At 31.5% G+C, this 6,158-nt stretch overlaps 1 long non-coding RNA gene across 1 annotated transcript; it reads right to left on the reverse strand.

Moving 5' to 3' along the window:
- Positions 1 to 1,978: 1,978 nt before the first annotated feature.
- LOC130496253 (uncharacterized) lies at positions 1,979 to 4,128 on the reverse strand. The gene is made up of 2 exons (XR_008935363.1): positions 2,574 to 4,128; positions 1,979 to 2,471 (listed from the first exon to the last, which is right to left on the reverse strand). It is a non-coding gene; the product is annotated as an uncharacterized LOC130496253 (long non-coding RNA).
- Between the last annotated feature and the right edge of the window lie 2,030 nt (positions 4,129 to 6,158).

Genomic DNA, 6,158 nt, shown 5'->3' on the forward strand with positions numbered 1-6,158 from the left:
CTGTGGGCTTAGTCGACGAAGCCCATTAGGTTAAAGGCATACATAACATGTGCGTTAGGTCTACTGAAGACTACGGTTCTTCTTCAAGCAGCCACCAGAGATCAAGCCAGAGAAAGAGTCAAGCTACACAAGAGAGACAGAGACATTAGTATAAGCTAAGAGAACATTGTTGAGCTCATTTGTTCTAGCTTAAAGGCCTTGAGACTAATTGTGTCTTCTTGGTGTATCTCTAAACCATCACAGTTCTAAAAGTGATTGGTTCTTGTACTCTTTATTGATCTAGTGGATTTTGGGAGCAAGAGATCTCCCACGAGACGTACCGCGCCGAGGGCCGGGAACTCGTTAAAGTTGCTTGTGTCATTTAGCTTAACATACAAGTAACAAGTTAAACACTTAGATTGACAATCACACGAGACTGAAAACGTAACAAGTTTCTAATGACAATACCGTGGATGCAACCAAAAAATGGATCGTTTCCGTCACTCATTTACTCGCTGGAATCTGCTGCATCAGTGACCGCCAAAACTACCGCTACTGTTGAAGTGGAGCCTGAAATTATCTCAATTTACAGATTTCCTTCTCTTTATGGATGATTTAACCTTTAATTGGAGGATATGCAATAGAGTTAGTTCTTAACATTAGTTTTCGGATAACAATTGTGTTAGCTCGTAGTTTCTTAGAGCATCTCCAACCCTATGCTATATTTGCCTCTATACTCTATAATAGAGTAAAATCTACTCCAACCCATCTCTATTTCTTCTTCTAAAATAGAGATTTGCTATTTTTGCCTCTATATTTAGGAGAAAAATAGCATTCCTCTATAATAGATGCATACTTTTTTATTTGCAAAATGGTGCTTTAACTTTTTATGATTATAAATAAAATACATTTTTATGGACAAATATAATACTTTTTTACATATAATATCACAGTTTTTTGTTTACATAATAGTTTTAAATTTTCACAATTATAAATAATCATAAATAAAAATACAATAAATTTATTCAAAATTTTTAAAAAATAAAAAATTAACAAATGATATTTAATGTTTTATATTCAACTAAAACTAAAACTAAAATTTAACTATTAAAAAGTTTACATAGCTTTAACATATTAATAAAAATATTTAAGCTCAACCTAAATATTATTCAGTACTTATTTCGCATTTCGAAATGCATTAACAAATCATTTATGTTAAAATATAGTAATATTGAAGGTTAGATAATGTCTATTTTATTTTATTTTATTATATATGATAGCTTTTTGTAATAAAATGTTTATTTTAAATAATATTGTAATTTTATGAAAAATAAAAAAATTACAATGATTGGGTGAATTTTCAACATGTATAAGTAGAAGGTATTAGTTGTAAAATAATAAAAGAATTTTTTAAGAATATTCCTTTTAGAGGAAGAAATAGAGAAATACATTGGAGAATAACCCATCTCTGTTATAGAATTCCTCTATTATAGAGGAAAAAATAGGAAAATACATTGAAGATGGTCTTAATTACATGATACTAATTATGTTTTAGAAGAATCTTAATTTTATACTATTTGTATGGATACATGCTATGTTATTAGTTACAACTAGGGGCGTAGCCCCGCGCAAGCGCGGGGTCGGATAGATGACATTGTTGTTATGTATAAATATTTGAAAGTGATATTGTGTTTTGCTCTAGTAGTTCTCAGTGGAAACAGTACAAATCATATTACTTCACTTCGTCAGAATGATCCCTTTTGGCCCTAAGACGACCATGCCGATGAGAGTGTCGTGTAGGCTTCTTCGTCTGTGCTGGAATGAAGATTATAACAAACAGACAATACATCATCTGGTGAAAATGAAGTAGAGTATCTTTATCAGGTAGAGGGTAATGTACTTAACAGTTAAATTAATGAATTAGTTATAAAAGACTTGCCAAAAGAGTGAACAGAGAATTTGTATACTATGAAGATGGGTGACGCCAACAAAGCAGATGCCTACAGTGAGCAGTTTTTCAATTTATAAGTAAAGCGAGGAAACAACTAAGAAGCATGTTTGTCTGCAGATTGCAAACCAGAAAGCATAGTGCAAACTAAATGAACTCTTTGGTGGCTGAAGCCAACTCATGGCTCTTTAATTTTCTTTCAACATTGGCTTGAACCTGACAAATATATATAGTTATTAAACCTTAAAAGCGAACATAATCCTCCATAAATACACAGTGGCTTTTATTCTGATCTGATGGTGATATGTTGAGGCAGTTTTAAGAAACTATTTGTAGTAGTGAACAGCCTTCTTTGTGTAATTAGTACAAATCATGTTGCTTTATTTCACGTTCTCATTCTCGCAACCGTTCTTAGCTTCTCATCTCTGTTTCTTAGGCTTCCTCACATCTCAGAATTTCTGCTGCAACCTTTGTGCTGGCTTATTCTTCAGTCTCGTGAGCACACTTGCTAAGCTCATATTACTCATCTAGGGTCATTGTTTGGCTTAACGGACAATCAACATTGTTTTTTTTTTTTTTTTAATCAACATTGTTTTCCTTCAAAGCATGTTCGATGTTGAAAACCTTAACGACATATAATGCCTACCTCTTTGAAGTTTTAGCAGCATCATCTTCTTTCTAAGCTGCAAACAAACTGCTCTCCATGGTACTTGGTCCAGCCTCTTCTTCCTCTTCTTCTTCTTGAAACTTTCGCAGCTCTTCACAAGCAAGTTCAGAATGATCTCGCTTCATCAGCCTCTTGAGTTGCTTGCTGCAGCTGCTTCAGTGACTCCCCCCTTTCCTCGCTGGCTTTTGTTTTTCTTGGACCCATGAATTAATTTTTTTGTCGTACTCATCTTCTAGAGTAGTAACTTCTATAGATTTCATTCCTTTGCTGCAGAAGGAACAGCTGTTTGCATATCTGTATGGGACTTGTCCTGTAATGAGATCTCCCTGGTTGCTACCAAGTCGTTTGTTTCCTCCTTTGACTTCGATGTTTCCATATGATCAACCAATTCACTAACAGGTTTCCTTTGGATGTTTCTATAACCTGAGAATCTTAAGTTCACCCCAAAAATCATATATAAACACAGAGAAAACAGTACACAAATATTAGAAAACATAGAGATAAGTAAAATAAAGTGTTGCTCAAAAAAAAAAGTAAAACAAAGTAACAAACACCAAAGAGTCTTATTTGTTATACTTAATTGATATACTTGTAACCTATTGCAGATAGACCACTTGAAATCTCATTGCATCAGTAATCAGTTGCAGAGAAACTCAGATTAATTATTGTTAAATCATATATATGAGTGCGAGGTTCAGAGTTCCAATCACGCACCTTTTGATCAAAAGAACCATAAGTAAGCTCTGTCCCCTCGGATTCTAAGTAACTGAATGTACCAACAAATCATTGAAGTCCTCCCAGGGTTAGTAATTTGTAACCAGAGCACTGAAGAACAAATCATTGGTTTCTTTTTCTTTTTTTTTTGAAAAAGACAAATCAAATCATTGGTTTCTTAAAAATTAACATACATTACTGCCAAAACGGATCAGAAACCAAATACAAATCGATGGTGGTGGAATAGTTATGTGGGTGGGACAATCTTAAAAAATACTTTAATATTACCAGGGATTCTAAGTTCGTCTTTGTCTTTGCAAGAGCTTGGAGATGGTCAAACTTCCTAACCATGAATTTCTGAAGATTGATCACGGGAGCAGCCGTCAGGAAGTCATCAATAGTTGTTTAGGGATGAAAAACAGATGACGAAAGGATGACATTTCGAGGCTGAGATGAAATCTGCGACGGTTCAAAAAACTCTGGGAAGATATGAGATATACGGCCCGATGAACTATATATATATAGGACAGAACTGGGAGATGTAGCAACAGAGGAAGATGAACAGATTATCGATTTAATTTGGGAAGTATAAAAGTTACGTATGCGTGTGTGAGGTGTGTCGTTTTGATGGAACATAAGGCGACTAATATGCTTTCTGTAGAGACAATTCGAATTTTATATATGGCCCACTACAAAGTATCCATAAAAGCCCACAAAACTATCAGAAATAACAAACAAACATTAAACCTCGTAAAAATAATTTAAAAAAAATATCTGTGGGTCCCACAATCATTTATAAAAATCTGACGTGGATGCCTTTAGGAAAGAGTAAAGTGGCTCATTATATATATGATTAGGTTGCTACTAACTGATAAATGGTTAACAAGATGGGTATAAAATAGTTGTTCTTAACTGATATATGATTTTTTAACTGATAAATTATTTGTTAGTTGATACATTGTTTCTTAATTAATAACTTATTCTTTAGTATTAAACTATGTAGTAAGTACAAATAAGTTACAAAACATATATCATTAGATGATACATGATTTCTTAGCTGCTACAAAATAAGTTACGAGTAATATACTTCATGCTTTGTTAGCAAGTAACAATTATGTGTAGTCTTTTTAACAGTTATCTTCTTTGTTCCTAAATAACATGATCATTAACTGATAACAATTGAGTTATCTTCTTTGTGCCATTGTTTTCTATTATGGTGGACGCAAATATGAGATTATGGGAGATTCAAAGCTCAAAAAATTGGAGATTGTTCTGGGAGGCATGACAAAATTTGAGACCAAGATTTTACTGCAATATTTGTGTATCTACAGTCAACGGAAATGATGTGAAGGTGGCCGTGGACAAGATGTGGAAGACGTTGGTGAAAATAAAAACGTAGATTCTATGGAGAACAGGAACAACGGATTTAGAAGAAGAAGAAGAAGATGTTATGAATTAAATTTATACTTGATAATCATATGAAAATTAGATGGAAAAGGAAGATTGCATGATGATGGGAAGAAGAAAAAGAATTGGTGAACCCTTTCTCAGGAAAAAAAAAAGAGAAAGAATCGGTGGTGTGAGAAGAGAAAGAGAATGATGTAGGTGATATAGGGGTAATATGAAAAATGTAAAACAAAAAATCTACAGCAAACTACCATTAGGTTGCATCATGGGTAGTTACCTAATATTACTCTCATTCGTGTATATCCGGCAAATTGACTCTTAAAATTAAGCGTAAATTTTCCAAAGTCATCCAGATGATCCATCCGGATGAATTGCACTTTTAGTGTTTAAACAAAAAAAAACTCTTATCTTCGTCTAGATGGCTCATCCAGGCCATTCGTCTAACGAGTGAGAAGATCCAATATATGCTAAAGCTTTATAATTATAAAGCTTTATAATCATAAAGCCTCTGACCAATCAGGTAGTGTCTAGAGAGCAACTCAAAATTACTAAAGAATCCTTAACTAAAAATGCGTTACACAAACTAATTAAAAGCAATTTTTTTTTTGGTTTTTTTTTGGGTTTATAATCTTCTCTTTTATGGACATTTTTATATTCAAGATCAAAGAAAGGTAAAAGGTAAAACAATACAAAAGCATTGGAACACATCCCCTATATATTAAAAAAGAAGCATTACAACAATTGGTGTTGCCATGTGTCATCACCACAATGCTTCTTAGAATCCTTAGAAAATTAGATTGGTCCATATGAATATATGATAAGTTTTTTATTAAATTACAATAAATTAATTATTAGTGCTCTTCATTATTTCCTTAAATAAAATTACGGAATTTCCTAATGTACCTAAAGTATATATATTACAATTAATGATTTTGAATAATAAAAATTTGATAAAAATTAGAATATAGTATCCTTTATCATTTAAAAAAACAATTAATAATAAAATTTAGATTTTTCCGTATATATATTATATTTTAAATTTTTTAAAATGACTATAAATTACTAAAACTATTAAAAATCTCACATTGAAATTTTTGTGACCATGGTTTAAAATTTTGTTACGACAAGATACAAATGATTACAAAATCATATAAGTAGGAAGTCTTATTTAATAAATATTAAGATTAATATATATATATATAATTAAACTATATACCATACAAATACATAAATATTTAATTTCGAAGCTTTGAACAACCTTTTTGATTCAAGTTTTGTTCAAATATTGACAGCTTAATATTTAATTATAAATTTTGCATCGGATTTTTTTTTTAAAATATGATTTTCTTTAAAAATATATAAGTTGCTAAATTTATTAAACAACCCACAATTTAAATTTTGTTATCAGTAATTTAAAATTTTGTTATAAAAAATACAAATGAT

Source organism: Raphanus sativus, chromosome 1, assembly GCF_000801105.2.
Source record: "Raphanus sativus cultivar WK10039 chromosome 1, ASM80110v3, whole genome shotgun sequence".
Lineage (NCBI taxonomy): Eukaryota > Viridiplantae > Streptophyta > Magnoliopsida > Brassicales > Brassicaceae > Raphanus > Raphanus sativus.